A 24,412-nucleotide genomic window follows, 5' to 3' on the forward strand; every position below is an offset into this window, starting at 1 on the left:
TTAAATTGGTTTGGGTTTGAACCTCAAAAGAACAATTTAGGATAGTATTCATGAGGCACAAATCTCAGTATAGGATGAATAATGGAAGTTCAGTTAAGAGGTTTTAGTATTTCTCTAGTTCAGAATATAGGCCATGGCAGTTCCATAGACCTAAATAACCCAATTGTCATTTTCAAAATTTAGAATTCTGAGTATTTATTACTTATTAATTATAACAAATGGGTTAATTATATAACTAAAAAAGTGATTGAAGTCACAGCTGACAGCTGAAAATGTCTTTACAAAACAATAAACCTGATTCTGTTTTCAGTGAAAACACTTCAGGAAATTTAATTTAGGATGCCAGGTGGCACAATAGGTTATACATTAACTTGTCCCCTCTGGAAAATTAAATTTGAATTTGGCTCTGGTCACAAATGAAATGAGTCATTTGGTACATGCCACTAAGGATACTCACAAAAAGCCAAAATGACATTTCATTGAAAAATCACCTGTTAAGAAAAATGTCTGGGGAATTTTCAAGAAAAATAAACAAGTGCATAAGGCAAAGTGAATGGGATCTAAGGGCTGCTGTAGATTATAGGCTTGCTGAAAATCTGGAGGAAGGAAAGTGCTATAAAACTTATGAGCTTATATGCAGACAGAAAGTCTTAATTTTTAGCCTGTACTTCCTATTTTGCCCAGTTTCTAGATCCTAGGAGATTATTCACTTATTTTCCAAAGAAAATTTGCTTTTTTCCTTGTCACAGGTTTAGCCAAATGTCAGTTTGTATAAAATTATCAAGGATTACTGAGCTCACTGCAAGGAATCATCTAATTGTGAGTTTGAGCCATATGTTTAGATCTTCCTGTTCTTTAGGTAAATAAACAATATAATTATAAACCATATTCTCTCCTTATTAGGACACTAAGACAATGTACAGTCGACAGACTTCAAAGGTAACCTTAGTTGAATTAATGCTTGTTCTTTTCACTGTTACATTCTTGTTCATGTAATAATCACACAACAAGAATGTAGACAGTTGGTGAAATTAATGAGAACAATAAAATTCCCAACACAAACAATAAAAGCCCAGTCCTTTCATATTCACTATCAGAGAAATATAGTAAAAAGTATTAAAATCACCTTAATTGCTCATATTTCAAGTGCTTATTACTGGATTCTAAATAGACACTGTCAATTCATTGTTTTGGGGCCTCCAAACTACTTCTTTCTGCTCAAAGTAATATCCAGACCATACTTAGTTATTCCATGACTGTTTTCAGGCCTCTTTCTGATAGTCGACACCTTCAAGGCCTAAGTGGTCCTGGGCATCTTAGCTGTCAGGCCTGTGTACAGGGGCAAACCGAGGTAGCCTCTGGCTTACAGTTATACCTCAGCAGGCAGATCTCAGACCATTCCAATCATCACTGAAGAGAGGTTATGATAAAAATTTATAGCATGACTAGGTTATGTTAATGACCCAAATTTATTCACAGCATCCCTAGATTTTATTCCCAACAGTACTTGCTAAACAAAGGTCCTTGCTTAGCAATCTTATCAGACCTGAAACAAAGGGACAAACCTCACTTTAAGTAGATTAAGACAACAGGGTCATGAAGTAAGATCTACAAAAAAAAAAAAAAAAAAAAAATCATAGGATTTGCATATGTTAATTCATCCTTCCTTAGTGCAAACATGTACATGTATTTTTACAGAAAAGAATGAACTGACCTTCTGGCAAAACTCGCTTGGGAACAATAGCCCTAGATTTATTAATATTCTCTGTTCACTGAGAAAGGAGAAATCATTGCAATTGGGATGATTGAAAAAAAAACCCATAATAGCAAATCACAATAAACATACACACATAAAAATGAATATATCCAACTCTTCTACAAAAAAGCAGAAAAAAGCATTATAAGCATAGTTTCTGTCTTTTACACGGCCTAAAAGAAATTTATCTTCCTTGTAATCTATTATCTGCGTATTCTTTTATTATCTTGGGAACCCTAAAACCTAAAAATTATTGTTGGTTTTATGTGATAACATCTAGACCTATATTCTCGAGGAAGGGCTCAGTATATACAAATAACAAGGAACTGTTGCTGAAATTTTCAAGTGTAATGGGTGAAATTGCTATTTTGCTTTGATTATTTTCAGATTTTTAAAATCTGACAAGGAGTCTGGCAATTATGGAAACAATAAAAGACAGAATTGGCAATATGTATTGATGTACTGTCTCACTTCTAAGAGATAGGTACTGAGTTTGAGCCATTGTAAATAAAAATTTTCTTAGGCTTCTGCATAACATACTTCTATCTTAGTCTGGAGACAAATACCACTTTTCAATGATAGATATAAAAACTTTCAATTTACTATCTAGATATTTTTTTCAACTAACAAATTGAAAAGCAATTGGCAGTTTTATTAGATGTTAAATCCAGTCTTGCTTTTTCAGAACTTATTTTGTTACCTTTAAAATAGAGTTCCAAACATACAATCAGAACTTGTGAAAACACTTTAAAAATCAATAGTGAATAGAAAAGTAGTTCTGTGGAGCTTTCAGAATATATTTCCTTAGTCACACCATTACGGAAACCATTTCTCAGGATGGGAGAGACTATATATTATGCCTGAGTTGGGATTATTTGAGGTTAGCATCGTAATGAGAACACAGTATCACCATATTGTGTTTTTCTAATATTTAAAATTCTCTGAGATTTATGGGAAATTTTGAGACATTCTATCAATATATTTAATCAATTTGTTTCCATACACTTCTAATTTGTAAAATACACTTCTAATTTTAGTTTTTTAAAACAGGTTATTTGGCTTATTTTAATGCAATTGGATCATGTATTTCATCAGCTTAAACTCCTTCAGTGAATACCTATTGCTTTTAATAGGTAAAAGCATTCACATATTTCTTTTGGGGTTCTTGGTTATAAGCACCAAAACAACTCTATTTTAAGAAAGAAAAATTTTATTTGTTGGAGTACCCATGCTAATAATGGGGAGCTAATGGAAAGACTTGGAAGGTACACAGGTATAAGGCAAGGCTGGAAGTACAAAAATCAGAAAGAACAGAAACCATCTTTTATAAATGGCAGCCTATAGAGGATGCAGAGCCTACCAGTTAAGAATATGGACTCTGAAGCTAACTTAGCTGAACTTGAATCCTGCTTCCTACTGTATGACCTTGTGGAAATTACTTAACCTCTCTGTGGGTCGGTTTTCCCTATGAATGGGAATAAGAGTACCTACCACATAGGAATTTGTATTAGGCTAGGGAAAGCTATGCTCTGGTAACAAACAACCCCCCAAATCTCACTAACTTTAAAATATTCATTTCATGCTCATGGAACATGTTCATTATGGTTTGGCTAACTGACAGCTCCATCATCTGCACTCTTAAATCCAGGCTGAAGAAGGAGCCATTCTCTGGAGTATTATCAATGGCCACAACAAAGGTGAAAGAGGACTGGAAGTTATCTTATTGACAACTAGTTGGTAGGCCTAAAAATGACACACATCCCTTCTACTTAAAACTCCCTGGCCCAAACTGGTCACTTGGTTACACCAGAAGGACATCAGAGAGTACAATCCTACTACAAGTCCAGAATATTTGGCAGAGACTAATACAAGTTTCCAAATGAGTTAATATTTGTAAAACACTTAGAGCTGGACTTGACACATAGTAAGACCTATATGTATACTTGCTAAATAAATAGCCAGGGTATTTCTGTGTCTGGACACAGTCACAGCTGACTTTAATAAATACCAACCATCTTACTGCCTTTACATAATTCATTTCAGATACAACACCCAAGGCTGAGCTTTAGATACTTTTATGTACATTTGCTGCCATTAGGTGCCATTTCCCTCAGTCTCCATAGTGAAAAATGAAACAGATATTAGACATGAAGTTTCCTTTTTTACCAGTAGAAGGAGGGGTCAATGTTGATGGTACCCCAAACCATGAAATGTTTACAAAATTACCCCCTTGGCTACCTCATTTCCTCATATATCTTCTAACTATATTACATTTCTAAAAATAATATTCCCCCATAACATAATCAACCTTAAAACTGCAAACATACCCAATTCCCCCCAGAAAGGCAAGCAATCCACAAATCTCATCAGTTATTGCAGACAGCTGTAAGAGTTTAGGTGTCTAAGCCCAAGATTTTTAGGTGGCACCTTTTATTTCCTTAAGTCTATTATTAACCCATCTCAATAAAAATGATCTATAAATGCTAGTAAAACAGAGAAAACAATGAAAAATACAACCATAAACAATCTACTCTCTTTCTGCAGGTGTGGTTCCCTTTTGTCATGGGGCCATAGTTGATATTCATGGTTTTTAACTCTTTTGCCAACTCATTATTACTTTTGCCTTTAGCCAGAACCTTGACCATGTTTGTTTCAACTTTGAAGGATGGCCCAAAATATTCTCGTGGGATGTGAGCTTTACACTTATCGTACTTGTAATGGATTGCAATAGTCTTCCATTTCTTTTATAATGGAACAGTTGAAACTAGGGGAGTCTCTGATTCCATTCATGCTTCAATTCTCTCAAAAAATATATATATATATTTAATAACTGATACATTTTAGGCACGGTTCTATACAGTGGAAATCTTTGGTAGACAAAAGAAGACAGAGATCTCTGTCCTTGAGTCACTTATATTTAAGCATGAAGTGATATATGATAAACACTAAACACTAATGAGTAAATTTTATATAATGTTAGAATGTAATAAGTATGAAAGAGAATATGTAGAGAACAAGAAGGAGGGTTGGAATTCCTGGACTGTAGGAATTATAACCCAGTTTTTCTTAAAACAGATCCACTGCCCATATCAACTATATAAACTTCCATTTGGGATTGCTCAGTAAGTGGCATGAAGAACCCCAAAAGGCCAAGTAGCAGTATCAGTTTTTAACTGGTGGAGATATTGGTTCAGTTATACAAATAAAAACAAAAAAGCACACAAGTGGATCATTTGGTTTCCTAAGGGCAGGCTGCATGTCAAATTCCATGCTAGGAGACCTGACACTTGAGTTCTGGTTATGAGAAAAAGATGACAAAAATACAAACCATTTACCACATCCTCTAGGTATGAGATACTGTCCAAGCCTAAAAATGATTTGACTCCTTGTGTTGGAGAAATGCATTTTTAATAGAAATTTTATTTTAGCTGCTTTTTGATGATCAGTTAACTGATAAGGTTTTGAATTTTACTTTTTCCATAAGATGATTTCCTTAAAGCAATGATACCATCATACCAAGAGAGTGGATAAGGCATTTAGCAAGCCCATGAATGTTTGTGCTGGCATAACATGATGAGCAAAGAAAACAAATCTCAATCTAGAGTACATGTCTCTTCCAAGCTTCCTTCAAATAGAAGCTGTCCAATGTCATAAGCTTGATACCAGGTATCTAGCTGGCTGCACCCTTTGTTGTATGGTATTGAATTGGGGGTTCAGGGTTGGTGGTTGTTACTGAAAAATTGGGTTCTTAAGTGTAGTACAGCAAGGTCAGCACTGATTGAGTGGAAAACTGTGATGTTGAGCTGATGAATATTGTTTGTTTATTAACCCACTGGACAAACATCAGGTGGATAGAATGTGACTGAAGGATATATGAATACCAAGTACACTCATGTGCCTGATTAAGTCTCTTCAGCAGAGAGGGGCTTTCAGTAAACATTCACATAGAACAAATTTTTCTGCACTGTAGGCTTACTTTAAAAGTTTCAGGAACCCCAAACCTCTCTTTAAAATCCTCTAATCTTTCTCCTTATAAGTTTTTGGAGTAACCCAGTGCTGTCTAGTTGATCTTTGTGTAATGATGAAAATAGTTTGTACAACTGTCTAATATGGCAGCCACTAGACACATGTAGCTACTGAGCATTTGAAGTATGACTACTGTGACTAAAGCGCTAAACTTAACTTAAGCTTAAATAGCCACATGTAGCTAGGGGCTCCGGCTTTGAGCACTGAAGCAGCCAAAGCGTTAACCACATACCTTGTTTGTATTTCTGTCTCAAGCTCTTTAATATATTATCAAAAGTTTTACTCTAGGGAGATTTCTTCACTTTACTGAGCTTCAAGTCTCCCCTGTTCCACCCCAGGCATATTGCTAGTAAGTGGAGGAGCTACTTACTTACCCAAGGTATGTCATCTACAAAACGATGAAGCCAGGATTTGGGCCCAAGCAGTCTCTGGAGACCATGTTCTTCCCCCCTGCTGTCCTGCCTGTAGCTTACCCACAGGCTTCAATCAGAAGCTCCAGAGTCATCCTGACTTTTCTCTGTCTCTCATATCCCACACCCACTTGGTCATATACTCTTGTCCATTATGCTTCCAAAGCTCTCCCAAATCTTCATTACCTCTGCTTCCACTATTTCATGCTTCACAATTTCTCTCCTGGACTTAAAAGTAGCTATCTCTTCATTTATGCATCAATATCACCTATCATTGTGCCTGGTACACAGGAGGAGTGGATGCATGCCTCCAAATGCTTTGTATATGATCTCTATAACTGCCATAATGCTCCATTTCCAATTCACCCTCCAGTTGCCACCAGAATAATTTTCTGTAACAGAAATTTGGTTCTGCATCACTCCTTAGAATATCACACAAGTCCTTCACTATCTAACTCCAACACTTCACCTCTCTGAATTCATTCTCTGTACTCTTTTCTCTATTCAGTCCACCTACTAGCAGCTTGTCAACTGTTCCCTAGGGACCTAATATAAAGGCATTCTATTATTCTAGCTCATGCCATTTGTGCTTTTCTTTATCTGGAACATCCTTGACTACTCTTACTTGAGTTTAAGACTCTGCAAATAATCCTAACACTGATCACCATTTACCATCACCATCTACCGTATACTAGACCATTAGCCAATGTATTAAATCCTTGCAACAACCATTCCAGTAGGTATAACTTCTTGAAATGTATGAGGAAATTTAGACTCAGGGAGTTGATGTCACATATCCAACTTCACATTGAGCTGCCAGATTTGAATCTCTAGTCCAAATTTAGCCCATTTTCTGTACCATACCTGTTTTATATTTTACAGAATTTTTCCCGTAATTGATATCTAGTCTCATAGCATTGTGGTTGGAAAAGATACTTGATACGACTTCAATTTTCTTAAATTTACCAAGGCTTGCTTTGTGACCCAAGATATGATCTATCCTGGAGAATGTTCCATGAACACTTGAGAAGAAAGTTTATTCTGTTGTTTTTGAATGGAATGTCCTATAAATATCAATTAAGTCCATCTTGTTTAATCTATCATTTAAAGCTTGTGTTTCCTTATATTTTCATTTTGGATGATCTGTGCATTGGGGAAAGTGGGGTGTTAAAGTCCCCTACTATGATTGTGTTACTGTCGATTTCCCCTTTTATGGCTGTTAGTATTTGCCTTATGTATTGAGGTGCTCCTATGTTGGGTGCATAAATATTTACAATTGTTATATCTTCTTCTTGGATTGATCCCCTGATCATTATGTAGTGTCCTTCTTTGTCCTTGTAATAGTCTTTATTTTAAAGTCTATTTTGTCTGATATGAGAATTGCTACTCCAGCTTTCTTTTGATTTCCATTTGCATGGAATATCTTTTTCCATCCCCTTTCAGTCTGTATGTGTCCCTAGGTCTGAAGTGGGTCTCTTGTAGACAGCATATTTAGAGGTCTTGTTTTTGTATCCATTCAGCCAGTCTATGTCTTTGGTTGGAGCATTTAAACCATTTACATTTAAGGTAATTATCAACATGTATGTTCCTATTACCATTTTCTTAATTGTTTTGGGTTTGTTATTGTAGGTCTTTTCCTTCTCTTGTGTTTCCTTCCCAGAGAAGTTCCTTTAGCATTTGTTGTAAAGCTGGTTTGGTGGTACAGAATTCCCTTAGCTTTTGCTTGTCTGTAAAGGTTTTAATTTCTCCATCAAATCTGAATGAGATCCTTCCTGGGTAGAGTAATCTTAGTTGTAGGTTCTTCCCTTTCTTCACTTTAAATATGTCCTGCCACTCCCTTCTGGCTTGCAGAGTTTCTGCTGAAAGATCAGCTGCTAACCTTATGGGGGTTCCCTTGTATGTTATTTGTTGCTTTTCCCTTGATGATTTTAATATTTTTTCTGTGTATTTAATTTTTGATAGTTTGATTACTATGTGTCTTGGCATGTTTCTCCTTGGATTTATCCTGTATGGGACTCTCTGTGCTTCCTGGACTTGATTAACTATTTCCTTTCCCATATTAGTGAAGTTTTCAACTATAATCTCTTCAAATATTTTCTCAGTACTTTTCTTTTTCTATTTTTCTTCTGGGACCCCTATAATTCGAACGTTGGTGAGTTTAATGTTGTCCCAGAGGTCTCTGAGACTGTCCTCAATTGTTTTCATTCTTTTTTCTTTATTCTTCTCTGTGGTACTTATTTCCACTATTTTATCTTCCAGGTCACTTATCCGTCCTTCTGCCTCAGTTATTCTGCTATTGATTCCTTCTAGAGAATTTTTAATTTCATTTATTGTGTTGTTCATCATTGTTTGTTTGCCCTTTAGTTCTTCTAGGTCCTTGTAAAACGTTTCTTGTATTTTCTCCATTCTATTTCCAAGATTTTGGATCATCTTTACTATCATTGCTCTGAATTCTTCTTCAGGTAGACTGCTTATTTCCTCTTCATTTGTTTGGTCTGGTGGGTTTTTACCTTGTTCCTTCATCTGCTGTGTTTTTCTCTGTCTTTTCATTCTGCTTAACTTACTGTGTTTGGGGTCTCCTTTTGCAGGCTGCGGGTTCATAATTCCCATTGTTTTTGGTGTCTGCCCACAGTGGCTAAGGTTGGTTCAGCAGGTTGTGTAGGCTTCCTGGTAGAGGGAACTGGTGTCTGTGTTCTGGTGGATGAGGCTGGACCTTCTTTTTCTGGTGGGCAGACCTCATCTGGTGGTGTGTTTTGGGGTGCCTGTGACCCTATTATGATTTTAGGCAGCCTCTATGCTAATGGGTGGGGTTGTGTTCCTGTCTTGATAGTTGTTTGGCATAGGGTGTCCAGCACTGTAGCCTGCTGGTCGTTGAGTGGAGCTGGGTTTTAGCGTTGAGATGGAGATCTCTGGGAGAGCTTTCACAGTTTGATATTACGTGGAGTCAGGAGGTCTCAGGTGGACCAATGTCCTGAAGTTGGCTCTCCCACCTCAGAGTCACAGGCCTGACACTTGGCTGGAGCACCAAGACCCTGTCAACCATATGGCTCAGAAGAAAAGGGAGAAGAAAGAAAGAAAGAAAGAAAGAAAGAGAGAGAGAGAGAGAGAAAAGAAAGAAAGAAAGAAAGGAAGGAAGGAAGAAAGGAAGGAAGGAAGGAAGGAAGGAAGGAAGGAAGGAAGGAAGAAAGGAAGGAAGAAAGAAAGAGTTATTAAAATAAAACATTATTAAAAATAAAAAAATTTTTAAGTAATAAAAAAATAGAAAGAAAGAGAGCAACCAAAACAAAAATTAAATCCACCTATGAAAACAAGTGCTAAAAAGTATACTAAAAAAACCCAAAACAACAACAACAACAACAAAAAAATGGACAGAGAGAACCCTAGGACAAATGGTAAAAGCAAAGCTATACAGACAAAATCACACAAAGAAGCATACACATACACACTCACAAAAAGAGAAAAAGGAAAAAAATATATATATCTATATATAAAAAAAAAGGAAGAGAGCAACCAAATCAATAAACAAATCTATCAATGATAATAAACTCTAAATACTAAACTAAGATAAACATAAAAAGAGAAACAAATTAGATGCAGAAAGCAAGCCCCAAATCTACAGTTGCTCCCAAAGTCCACCACCTCAATTTTGGGATGATTCGTTGTCTATTCAGGTATTCCACAGATGCAGCGTACATCAAGTTGATTGTGAAGATTTAATCTGCTGCTCCTGAGGCTGCTGGGAGAGATTTCCCTTTCTCTTCTTTGTTTGCACAGCTCCTGGGGTTCAGCTTTGGATTTGGCCCCGCCTCTGCATGTAGGTCACCGGAGGGCATCTGTTCTTTGCTCAGACAGGACGGGGTTAAAGGAGCAGCTGATTAGGGGGCTCTGGCTCACTCAGGCCGGGGGTGGGGGGAGGGGTATGGAATGTGGGGCAAGCCTGTGGCGGCAGAGGCCAGCGTGACGTTGCAACAGCCTGAGGCATGCTGTGTGTTCTCCCGGGGAAGTTGTCCCTGGATCACAGGACCCTGACAGTGGCAGGCTGCACAGGATCCTGGGAGGAGAGGTGTGGATAGTGACATGTACTTGCACACAGGCTTCTTGGCGGCGGCAGCAGCAGCCTTAGCATCTCATGCCCGTCTCTTGGGTCCGCGCTGATAGCCACGGCTCGCACCCATCTCTGGAGCTCGTTTAAGTGGTGCTCTGAATCCCCTCTCCTCGTGCACCCCAAAACAATGATCTCTTGCCTCTTAGACACTACCAGACTTTTTCCCGGACCCCCTCTGGCTAGCTGTGGTGCACTAGCCCCCTTCAGGCTGTGTTCCCGCAGCCAACCCTGGTCCTCTCCCTGGGATCTGACCTCCAAAGCCTGAGCCTCAGCTCCCAGCCCCCACCTGCCCCGGTGGGTGAGCAGACAAGCCTCTCGGGCTGGTGAGTGCTGGTCGGCACTGATCCTCTGTGCGGGAATCTCTCCGCTTTGCCCTCTGCACCCCTGTTGCTCTGCTCTCCTCCGTGGCTCTGAAGCTTCCCCCAACCCTGGTGTCTGCCAGTGAAGGGGCGTCCTAGTGTGTGGAAACCTTTCCTCCTTCACAGCTCCTCCCAGAGGTGCAGGTCCCATCCCTATACTTTTGTCTCTGTTTTTTCTTTTTTCTTTTGCCCTACTCTGGTACATGGGGAGTTTCTTTTCTTTTGGGAAGTCTGAGGTCTTCTGCCAGCATTTAGTAGGTGTTCTGTAGGAGTTGTTCCACATGTAGATGTATTTCTGATGTATTTGTGGGGAGGAAGGTGATCTCCACATCTTACTCCTCTGCCATCTTGAAGGTCTCCATATCTGTTTTAGACAATGATTCTCCTGGAAATGTTCTCTTACATGTCCAAGTTCTCTTAAATTATGGCATTGGCTTGCCTATATTAAGTGACCATTCTATATTCTCTACAGTTTTGTGCTTCTTTTTATAATTCTATTACATTGTATTGTAATTATTTTATTTCTTTTCTAAGCAATATCTTAACCTTTGTATGTTTGGCCCATAGTAAGGACTCAAATCAATACTCACCAAATGATTAAATGAATTAATGGAATTCACAATACCTACCTTCCAAATTAGCTTCTTTCTATTTTTAGATCTATAGTAATTTTTTCTAGCATTTTCACACCTTTTTGGATACTAAGAGGCCAAGAAAATGGGTTTTAAACTTTCCATTACCTCGCTTCATTTAACTCTTTACATGAAATTTATCTCTTCTTTATATTAATTTAAATTTTCTAATATTTTGCTTTTCTATAATTGATGAATGCTAAATTATTTACTCCCTTTACTCAATACAATATTGTAATGTAGAGTTTTTTATTGGGGATTATACATTGTATGAGGACAGGATCTTTGTGTTTTTATGTCACTAGTATGTATTCAGACCTATAGTTCTGAAAATGTTTGGTAAATATTTGTTGAAGTTGGAACCATAAAAGACCCTGAATAGCCAAATCAATCTTGAGAAAGAAGAAGAAAGCTGGAGGCATCATGCTCTTTGATTTCAAACCATATTACAAAGCTATAGTAATCAAAACTGTATAATATTGGCATAACAACAGACATATAGATCAATGCAACAGAATAGAAAACCCAGAAATGAATCCACACACACCTATGTTCAACTGATTTCTTACAAAGGACCCAAGAATATACAATGGGAAAAAGACAGTGTCTTCAGTAAATAGTGCTGGGAAAACTGAACAGCCACATGCAAAAGAATGAAACTGGAACACTACCTTATTCGAAACACAAAACTAACTCAAAATGAATTAAGACTTAAATATATGACCTGAGAACATAAGACTCCTAGAAGAAAATATAAGCAGCAAACTCCTTGACATTGGTCTTAGTGAAGATATATATATACACACACACACACACACACACACACACACACACACACACACACACACACATATTTGGATTTGACACCAAAAGCAAAAACCAACAAAAGCAAAAATAAACAAGTGGTACTACATCAAATTGAAAAGCTTCTGGACAGCAAAGGAAACCACCACCAAAATAAAAAGGCAACCTACTGAATGAGAGAAAATATTTGGAAACCATATATCTGATAAGAGGTTAATATCCAAACTATATGAAGAACTCATACAACTAAATAGCAAAAAAAAAAAAAAAAAAAAAAGAGGATCCGAACAGACATTTTTACAAAGAAGACATACAGATGACCAACACATGCATGAAAAAATGCCCAATATCACTAATCATAAAGGAAATGCAAATAAAAACCACAATGAGATATCACCTCACACCTGTCACACCTGGCTGTTATCAAAAAGACTAGAAATAACAAGTGTTGGTGAGGATGTGAAGAAAAGGGAACCCTTGTGCACTGTTGGTGGGAATGTAAATTGGTACAGCCATCATAGAAAACAGTATGGAGGTTCCTCAAAAAATTAAAAATAGAACTACCATATAATTCAGCAAATTCCACTTTTAAGTACTTATCTAAAGAAAACAAACAAACAAAATCTCAAAAAGATATAGACACCCCCATGATCATTGTAGCATCATTTATAATAACCAAGATATGGAAACAACCTGTGTCCATAAATGGCTAAAGAAGATGTGCTTTATTTAGACAATGGAATATTATTCAGCCTAAAAAAAGAATGAAATATTGCCACCTATGTCAACATGGATGGACTTTGAGGGCATTACACTAAGTGAAATAAGTCAGAGAAAGACAAATACCATATGATCTCACTTATATTTGGAATCTAAAAAACTAACAAAAAATCTGAGCTCATGGATACAAAGAATAAATTGGTGGTTGTCAGAGGTGGGGGATGTTGGGGGTGTGAGTGAAATGGGTAAAGATGTCAAAAGATACAAACGTCTAGTTATGAAATAAATAAGTTATGGGGATGTAATATACAACATGGGGACTATAGTTAATAACATTCTATTTTATATTTGAAAGTTGGTAAGAGAGTAGACTGTAAAAATTTTCTTCACACGAAAAAATTTTGTAACTATGTATGGTGACGGATGTTAACTAGGCCTATTGTGATCATTTCACAATGTATACAAATATTGAATAATTATGTTGTATACCTGAAACTAACATAATGTTATATATCCATTGTATCTCAAAAACCTGGTAAATAAAATATATACAATCAAAATATTTTAAACAGTGACCAAATGTAAAAATGAATTAGAAGCAGAGCTGGAACTCCTGGCTTGGGGTCCCTTCCCGCCGCTTTCACTGAACTGCCCTGGAGCCCATGGGAAGGACAGCCTCACTGAGGCTGCCGGCTCTGGAGGGGGCCCAGCAGCCGAAGCCACGACAGTCCTGGGGACAGCGGGCTGGATCACTCAACCTGGGGTAAGTCAGCTGCCATGTCATGAGGACACTCAAGCAGCATTAAGGAGAAATCCATGTGGCAAGGAACTGAGGCCTCCTACCTACAGCCACATGACCGTGTGGATGAGAGGCTCTTGGTGGTCCAGCCAGGCATCAGGGCTGTGCCTCTGAGGTGGGAGAGCCAAGTTCAGGACACTGGTCCACAAGAGACCTCCCAGCTCCATGTAATATCAAACAGCGAAAATCTCCCAGAGATCTCGATCTCAAGGCCAAGACCCAGCTCCACTCAATGACCAGCAAGCTCCAGTGCTGGACACCCTATGCCAAAAAACTAGCAAGACAGGAACACAACCCCATCCATTAGTAGAGAGGTTGCCTAAAATCATAAAAAGGCCACAGACACCCCAAAACACACCACCAGACGTGGACCTGCCCACCAGAAAGACAAGATCCAGCCCCATCCACCAGAACACAGGCACTAGTGCCCTCCACCAGGAAGACTACACAACCCACTGAGCCAACCTTAGCCACTGGGGACAGACACCAAAAACAACGGGAACTATGAACCTGCAGCCTGTGAAAAGGAGACCCCAAACATAGTAAGTTAAGCAAAATGAAAAGACAGAGAAACACATAGCAGATGAAGAAGCAAGGCAAAAACCCACCAGACCTAACAAATGAAGAGGAAATAGGCAGTCTACCTGAAAAAGAGTTCAGAATAATGATAGTAAAGATGATCCAAAATCTTGGAAATAGAATGGAGAAAATACAAGAAACGTTTAACAAGGACCTAGAACTAAAGAGCAAACAAACAGTGATGAACAAGACAATAAATGAAATTAAAAATTCTCTAGAAGGGATCAATAGCAGAATAACTGAGGCAGAAGAATGGATAAGTGACCTGGAAGATAAAATAGTGGAAATAACTACTGCAGAGCAGGATAAAGAAAAAAGAATGAAAAGAGCTGAGGACAGTCTCAGACCTCTGGGACAACATTAAATGCACCAACATTCGAATTATAGGGGTCCCAGAAGAAGAAGAGAAAAAGGGAGGGACTGAGAAAATATTTGAAGGGATTATAGTTGAAAACTTCACTAATATGGGAAAGGAAATAGTTAATCAAGTCCTGGAAGCACAGAGAGTGTCATACAGGATAAATCCAAGGAGAAACACGCCAAGACACATAGTAATCAAACTATCAAAAATTAAATACAAAGAAAAAATATTAAAATCATCAAGGGAAAAGCAACAAATAACATACAAGGGAAACCCCATAAGGTTAGCAGCTGATCTTCCAGCAGAAACTCTGCAAGTCAGAAAGGAGTGGCAGGACATATTTAAAATGATGAAGGAGAAAAACCTACAACCAAGATTATACTACCCAGGAAGGATCTCATTCAGATTTGATGGAGAAATTAAAACCTTTACAGACAAGCAAAAGCTAAGAGAATTCAGCACCACCAAATTGGCTTTACAACAAACACTAAAGGAACTTCTCTAGGCGGGAAACACAAGAGAAGGAAAAGACCTACAATAACAAACCCAAAACAATTAAGAAAATGGGAATAGGAACATACATATTGATAATTACCTTAAATGTAAATGGATTAAATGCTCCAACCAAAGACATAGACTGTCTGAATGGATACAAAAACAAGACCTGTATATATGTTGTTTACAAGAGACCCATTTCAGACCTAGGGACACATACAGACTGAAAGTGAGGGGATGGAAAAAGATATTCCATGCAAATGGAAATCAAAAGAAAGCTGGAGTAGCGATTCTCATATCAGGCAAAATAGACGTTAAAACAAAGACTATTACAAGAGACAAAGAAGGACACTACATATGATCAAGGGGTCAATCCAAGAAGAAGATATAACAATTGTAAATATTTATGCACCCAACATAGAAGCACCTCAATACATAAGACAAATGCTATCAGCCATAAAAGGGGAAATTGACAGTAACACAATCATAATAGGAGACTTTAACACCCCACTTTCACCAATGGACAGATCATCCCAAATGAAAATAAATAAGGAAACACAAGCTTTAAATGATACATTAAACAAGATGGACTTAATTGATATTTATAGGACATTCCATCCAAAAACAACAGAATACACATTCTTCTCAAGTGCTCATGGAACATTCTCTAGGATAGATCATATCTTGGGGCACAAATCAAGCCTTGGTAAATTTAAGAAAACTGAAATCATATCAAGTATCTTTTCCGACCACAATGCTATGAGACTAGATATCAACTACAGGGAAAAATCTGTAAAAAATACAAACACGGGCTTCCCTGGTGGCGCAGTGGTTAAGAATCTGCCTGCCAATTCAGGGAACACGGGTTCGAGCCCTGGTCTGGGAAGATCCCACATGCCGCGGAGCGACTAAGCCTGTGAGCCACAACTACTGAGCCTGTGTGTCTGGAGCCTGTGCTCTGCAACGGGAGAGGCCACGACGGTGAGAGGCCCATGCACCGTGATGAAGAGTGGCCCCCACTTGCCGCAACTGGAGAACACCATCGCACAGAAACGAAGACCCAACACAGCCAAAAATAAATATAAATAAATAAATTTATTAAAAAAAAAAGAATACTAACACATGGAGGCTAAACAATATGCTACTAAATAACCAAGAGATCACTGAAGAAGTCAAAGAGGAAACCCAAAAAATACCTAGAAACAAATAACAATGAAAACACAACCCAAAACCTATGGGATGCAGCAAAAGCAGTTTGCAGAGGGAAGTTTATAGCAATACAATCCTACCTCAAGAAACAAAAAACATCTGAAATAAACAACCTAACCTTACACCTAAAACAATTAGAGAAAGAGGAACAAAAATCCCCCAAAGTTAGCAGAAGGAAAGAAATCGTAAAGATCAGATCAGAAGTAAATGAAAAAGAAATGAAGGAAACGATAGCAAAGATCAATAAAACTAAAAGCTGGTTCTTTGAGAAGATAAACAAAATTGATAAATCATTAGGCAGACTCATCAAGAAAAAAAGGGAGAAGACTCAAATCAATAGAATTAGAAATGAAAAAGGAGAACTAACAACAGACACTGCAGAAATACAAAGGATCATGAGAGATTACTACAAGCAACTATATGCCAATAAAATGGACAACGTGGAAGAAATGGACAAATTCTTAGAAATGCACAACGTTCCAAGATTGAACCAGGAAGAAATAGAAAATATGAACAGACCAGTCACAAGCACTGAAATTGAAACTGTGATTAAAAATCTTCCAACAAACAAAAGTCCAGGACCAGATGGTTTCACAGGTGATTTGCATAAAACATTTAGAGAGCAGCTAACACCTATCCTTCTCAAACTCTTCCAAAATATAGCAGAGGGAGGAACACTCCCAAACTCATTCTACGAGGCCACCATCACCCTCATACCAAAACCAGACAAAGATGTCACAAAGAAAGAAAACTACAGGCCATATCACTGATGAACACAGATGCAAAAATCCTCAACAAAATACTAGCAAACAAAATCGAACAGCACATTAAAAGGATCATACACCATGATCAAGTGGAGTTTATCCCAGGAATGCAAGGATTCTTCAAGTTATGCAAATCAATCAGTGTGATACACCATATTAACAAATTGAAGGAGAAAAACCATATGATCATCTCAATAGATGCAGAAAAAGCTTTTGACAAAATTCAACACCAATTTATGATTAAAAACCCTCCAGAAAGTAGGCATAGAGGGAACTTGCCTCAACATAATATAGGCCATATATGACAAACCCACAGCCAACATTGTCCTCAATGGTGAAAAACTGAAACCATTTCCACTAAGAGCAGGAATAAGACAAGGTTGCCCACTCTCACCACTATTATTCAACATAGTTTTGGAAGTTTTAGCCACAGCAATCAAAGAAGAAGAAGAAATAAAAGGAATCCAAATAGGAAAGGAAGAAGTTAAGCTCTCACTGTTTGCAGATGACATGATACTATACATAGAGAATCCTAAAGATGCCACTAGAAAATTACTAGAGCTAATCATTGAATCTGGAAAAGTATCAGGATACAAAATTAATGCACAGAAATCTCTTGCATTCCTATACACTAATGATGAAAAATCTGAAATTGCAATTAAGTGAACACTCCAATTTACCATTGCAACAAAATGAATAAAATAGTTAGGAATAAACCTACCTAAGGAGACAAAAGACTTGTATGCAGAAAATTATAAGACACTGATGAAAGAAATTAAAGATGATACAAATAGATGGAGAGATATACCATGCTCTTGGATTGGAAGAATCAACACTGTGAAAATGACTCTACTACCCAAAGCAATCTACAGATTCAATGCAATCCCTATCAAACTACCACAGGCATTTTTCACAGAACTAGAACAAAAAATTTCACAGTTTGTATGGAAACACAAAAGACCCCGAATAGCCAAAGCAATCTTGAGAAAGAAAAATGGAGCTGGAGGAATCAGGCTCCCTGACTTCAGACTATACTACAAAGCTACAGTAATCAAGACCATATTGGTACTGGCACAAAAACAGAAGTATAGATCAATGGAACAGGATAGAAAGCCCAGAGATAAACTCACGCACATATGGTCACCTTATCTTTGATAAAGGAGGCAAGCATATACAGTGGAGAAAAGACAGCCTCTTCAATAAGTGGTGCTGGGAAAACTGGACAGCTACATGTAAAAGGATGAAATTAGAACACTCCCTAACACCATACACAAAAATAAACTCAAAATGGAATAAAGACCTAAATGTAAGGCCAGACACTATAAAACTCTTAGAGGAAAATATAGGCAGAACACTCTATGACATAAATCACAGCAAGATCCTTTTTGACCCACCACCTAGAGAAATGGAAATAAAAACAAAAAGAAACAAATGGGACCTAATGAAACTTAAAAGCTTTTGCACAGCAAAGGAAAACATAAACAAGACGAAAAGACAATCCTCAGAATGGGAGAAAATATTTGCAAATGAAGCAACTGACAAAGGATTAATCTCCAAAATTTACAAGCAGCTCATGCAGCTCAATATCAAAAAAACAAACAACCCAATCCCAAAATGGACAGAGGACCTGAAAAGACGTTTCTCCAAAGAAGCTATACAGATTGCCAACATCATGTGTTTGTTCTCACACTGGTCAGAACGGCCATCATCAAGAAATTGACAAACAACAAATGCTGGAGAGGGTGTGGAGAAAAGGGAACCCTCTTGCACTGTTGGTAGGAATGTAAATTGATACAGCCACTATGGAGAACAGTATGGCGGTTCCTTAAAAAGCTAAAAATAGAACTACCATACGACCCAGCAATCCCACTACTGGGCATATACCCTGAGAAAACCATAATTCAAAAAGAGTCATGTACCACAATATTCATTGCAGCTCTATTTACAATAGCCAGGACATGGAAGCAACCGAAGTGTCCATCAACAGATGAATGGATAAAGAAGATGTGGCACATATATACAATGGAATATTACTCAGCCATAAAAGGAAACGAAATTGAGTTATTTGTAGTGAGGTGGATGGACGTAGAGTCTGTCATACAGCGTGAAGTAAGTCAGAAAGAGAAAAACAAATACCATATATTAACACATACATATGGAATCTAAAAAAAAATAAAAATGGTTCTGAAGAACCTAGGGGCAAGAAAGGAATAAAGACACAAACATAGAGGTTGGACTTGAGGACACGGGGAGTGGGAAGGGTAAGCTGGGACGAAGTGAGAGAGTGGCATGGACATATATACACTACCAAATGTAAAATAGATAGCTAGTGGGAAGCAGCCGCATAGCACAGGGAGATCAGCTCGGTGCTTTGTGACCACCTAGAGGGGTGGGATAGGGAGGGTGAGAGGGAGGGAGACGAAGAGGGAAGAGATACGGGGACATATGTATATGTATAACTGATTCACTTCGTTATAAAGCAGAAACTAACACACAATTGTAAAGCAATTATACTCCAATAAAGATGTTTAAAAAATGAATTAGACAAATATGTGGGAGAAATTTGCCTGCATTTACTTGAATATAACCAACATTTTCCTTCCCATAAGTATTTGAGAAAAGAAAACTCTCCTCTAAGTTGGTGTGGGAGTGGGATGATAGTTATATTCAAGAATATGAAAGGACCAAATGTGTCAATTATCACACAGTGTCTTGAAGCTTTCTGCCAGCTTCAGAATCTAAATCTCTTTGCATTTACATATTACGTTTCTTCTCTAGGTCTTTCCCTTAGGAAATTCATCCAAAAATATCAATTCTAGTAAGTAATCCGTTATGGAAAATGCAGTCTTTTTCATTTGAACTATGTAATATCTGTGCATTTACCAGTCCCAGTTGTGGAATTAAATTTTTCAGATTTTTGCTAGATTTAGTTTAATTATTAGACCAATCTGAATTCATTTACAACATGCTCTGAAGAAAAAGGCAGAGTGTACTGCACTTAAGTATTAAGCTTTATAGGAGTATTTTCTTATGTGCATTTTATTTATGTATTTTTTCGATTAATCATGGAGATGATCTGTAGAGTAAGTGATATTTCTGATACAAATTCAGGCTGTAAGAGTTAAATTTTATTTAAATTCATTTTATCTATTTATTCATGCATTTCTTCATTCAGCACATATTTACTGAGTTCCTACGATGTGCCAGAAATAATGGTGTCAGTACACAGTGGTGAAAAAATATCGAATTTTAAATCAAATTGGTATGTAATTTGGTATGACTAAAATCAATTGGTATGTAATACCGATACTTACTTGCACTATAATTCCTAGAAAAAGAATAGCTTACCTCTGATATGTAATAAAAATCATCCTTATGAACCTTAATATTCATTTTATAAAGTACTCATCACCTTTTTCCAATTTGCTGGACGTTTGTACATTGAAGTCTCACTCAACACCTCAAAAACTGTTAAAAGTATAATTATAGCATTTTAGAGCTGTAGCTAATCTTAGAGATAATTCAGTCACAAAACTCAAAATGGAATTTAACCAAAGTTTAATGATTTGCCTATTTACTCAGATGTTAAAGGTGGAGACAGCATAGGGCCCAGGTATAATGAATCTTAATTCATCCTATTCTTATGACACCATAATGTAGGTATTTTCTACCACAGAAACTCAGCTTTTTCACTTAACATCATTCAGATGTTAAAATACAGCACAGAATTGATTTCTATGTCAGAGACTGTGGTTTACTTAAATCCATTTGCTCTTCTTCCTAGGCACGCAAATTGACTACATGCCCCAGACTTCTTTGCAGTTAGGTGTGAACATGTCACTGAATTATAGGCATTGGGATAAAATGGAAATGCTATGTGCCATATCAGGGACAAGGGTTAAGAAGATGGGTAGCCGGTTGCACATTCTTTCTTTCTCCACTGACTGGATGCAAATGATAACAAGAATCCACACTATAGTAGGAACATAGATGAAAGAACCCTGGGTCTGCCAAGAAATGAAGAAGTGCTTTAATTACATGTCTCAAAGAGTGAAGGATGCAATAAACTACGTTTCTCGTTTTGTAATCACATGCATTAGGAAAGCAATGGGCTAACACTGATATTCTCCAATGGTTTTACTTCATAACTGTTTTAGTCTGTTTTTCTTCATAAACTGTACTCATTCTCTATATGCCACATTTTTCTTCAATGGTAGAGATAAGTACTTATATCAGAAACCTTTAAAAAATTATTTACCACTATTATAATGAGGAATGAAAGTGTAAAAAATACATATGTACATTTATGTGGAATATACTAAGGTATATATACCGTACAAAATAAAACACATATATGTATATGTGTGTGTGTGTGTGTGTGTGTGTGTGTATACATGCTACCAGAACTTCCCTAGGCAGAAATATTTCACAGTACTTATTCGTAATCACACACAAACATGTATCATGTTGTTTCATCCTCATATTTCAAAAGTTCATGAAATAGTAATAAAAATAATAAAATTTAACATGGTTATTAATTTTATTATTTTCTTTAAAAGATATTCTCTCAAAAATTTGGAAAATAGAAAATTCAAATATACAATATCATCTTGAAATAAATACACATCTAAAAAATAATATTAGGTTATTGTTATTTGAGTCTATAAGTAAAACATCAAGATTTTTCAAAACTGCGTTTTTCTCCATTGTACTTACGATGCACAGAATGAGATGAGTAATAAACCCTGGTTCACTGAACATACTCAGTGTTGTCAGTACTTAGCACACTTTTGTTTGGTATTTATTATATTTTAATAATGTAATAAGCACCAGCAAACTCACCAATGAAAATCTGAGTCACCTTGCCAATGTTTTAGTTTTTATCTGTTTTAATGCCTTTTTAATATTTGTTCTTATAATATATTATAATTTTTCTTTTTCTTTTATTACCTCTTTTGTTTCTCTTCTTTTGGGTGTATTCTATAATAATTAAAATTATTTTTCCTGATGAATGTTGAATTCATTCATTCTGATGCTTCCTACCATTCTAATACATATATTTAAGGCTATAAGATTTCCACAAAGCATAGGTTTTGCAGAATTCTACAGGTTTTTATAAGTACTGCTTTTATAATCATTCATTTCTAGGAATATTATAATCAGTCTAATTGAGGTATACTCTGCACACAGTAAAATTCATCAATTTTAAGTTAATTGCACAGTAAGTTTGGAGACAAATATATGTACTCATATAACTACCACTGCAGTCACTGCAGAGAACATTTCCATCACCCCAAAAGTTACATCGTGCCCTTTTGCATTAAATCCCCTCCACACATCCACCCTAACCCTGGCAATTATTGATTATTAAATGTGCCTTTTGTGGAATTTTATATAAGCACAATTATATAGTTTATGATTTTTTATCTCAGGTTTTCTTTATCTAAGCACAATTTGTTTATCCATTCACCAGTTGACGGACATTTGGGTTGTTTACAGTTTGTGGGAATTAAGAATAAAATTTAATGAACTTTCATGTACAAGTCTTTGAGTGGATGTATATTTTCCTCTCTCTTGCATAAATACCCTAGGATTACTAGGTCATATGGTAAGTGTGTTTACCTTTATAAGAAACTGGCAAAGTATATTCTAATGCGGAAACCATACCAGTAACATTTGAGCTTTCCAGTTGTTCTGCATTCTCACAGATACTTGTTATGACAAGTTTCTTTCATTTTAGCCATACTAGTGTATTTATAGTGGCATTTCATAGTTTAATTTGCATTTCCCAAATGATTAATGGTGTTGAACATCTTTTTATGCTCTGACTGGACATTCATATAACTTCTTTTGTCTATTTTATTTAAATGTAAATTAACTAAAATAAAATAAAATTTTAAAATTCAGTTTTCTCAGAAATAGACCCACAAACATAAAAAACAAACTTATGGTTACAGGGAAAGGGGAGAGGGATAAATTAGGAGTTTGAGATGAACATATACATACTACTATATATAAAATAGACAACCAACAAGGACCTACTATATAGCACAGGGAACTAAACTCAATATTTTATAATAGCCTATAAAGGAAAAGAATCTGAAAAGAATATATACATACACATATATATGTATAACTGAATCACTTTGCTGTACACCTGAAACTAACATAACACTGTAAATCAACTATACTTCAATTAAAAAAAAAACTTAAAAAGCAAACATATAAAAAAATTCGGTTTTCTAGTCACACTTGGCCACATTTCAAGTGCTTAACAGCCACATGCAAAAATGCAAACTATAAACTGGGAGAAAAGATTTGAAAACAAAATCTGATAAAATATTTTAATATTGAATATATAAATAGCTCATAACTCAATAAAAAGTGAACCAACCTAGTTTAAACAACAGGAAAAGTTTTGAACAGACACTTCACAAAAGAAGTTTTATTCATATCAATTTCTTCCTTTTGTAAGTGACTTAGTTTCTTTTTTTGTTTGTTTGTTTGTTTGTTTTGTTCTGGAGGCATAGATTTTCTTGTAATTTTACTTTGATATATTTTGGACTTGACCCTTCCAGGTTAATTTTTCTAGGTACAAAGATAGACCTTTTCAGTAGAAAGGGCAGGTCTGCTTTTATGTCAGAAAAATTTTTAATATTTAGCTCTGTTATAAAGTTCTGTTTTGTTTTTATTAGATCTTCCCATTCCAATTGTATGTATGTATGTATGTTGGATCTCTGTACCTGCCTTCTTTTTTTCATAATTTAATCCTTTTTTTTTCAGATTTCATTTCTGTTCTTTTACTTTCTGTATCTATCACTGTGTATTGAGTAATATTTTTTTCTCCCTTGGATACTTTTTATCTCCATATTTATTTCTGAGTTGATTTTCTGTTTTTCTTCAATGAATAATTTGTTTTCCACTTCTCAGTTTTTGAATTTCTGATTCATCTGGTGTACCTTATCTGTGACAATTATTTAATTAGGTTTAATTCATATTGATGTTATGTACCAGTTTTTCTCTTCTTTGTGGTTTGGAGTATTTCTTCAGCTGAAAAATTTTGATTTTTACTTTATCTTTTCTTCTCATACTAGCTTTTTATGACTAATGGGTTCCTTTTACTGTTCTTGATAAGCTTGGTAATATTTTTCTGGACCAATAATAATGGATTATTCTGTGGATGGAGGATAAAAGAGTTTGGGTGATTTTATCTGTTAGTTCAAGATTACCTTCAGAGTGAAGGACAGTTCATTTAATAAATGGTGTATTGGGAGAGGTTGATTTTTTATTTTATATTATCCAGTGAGCTCATTTGCCCTCCATATATCAGCTATTTGTCAGACATGTGGGAAGGACATGACAGATCCAAACAGCTGAGGGATACAGAGCAAAT

At 36.4% G+C, this 24,412-nt stretch overlaps 1 long non-coding RNA gene across 1 annotated transcript in view; it reads left to right on the forward strand.

Moving 5' to 3' along the window:
* The first annotated feature begins 18,752 nt into the window (after window positions 1–18,752).
* The window catches only part of LOC309640440, a 676,795-nt gene continuing 671,135 nt past the window's right edge, over window positions 18,753–24,412 (forward strand). The window contains exon 1 of the long non-coding RNA XR_014252221.1: window positions 18,753–19,104. This is a non-coding gene — a long non-coding RNA (uncharacterized lncRNA). The remainder of the gene's footprint in view (window positions 19,105–24,412) is intronic.

This window comes from Balaenoptera physalus (assembly GCF_965194825.1).
Source record: "Balaenoptera physalus genome assembly, chromosome: 13".
Classification (NCBI taxonomy): domain Eukaryota; kingdom Metazoa; phylum Chordata; class Mammalia; order Artiodactyla; family Balaenopteridae; genus Balaenoptera; species Balaenoptera physalus.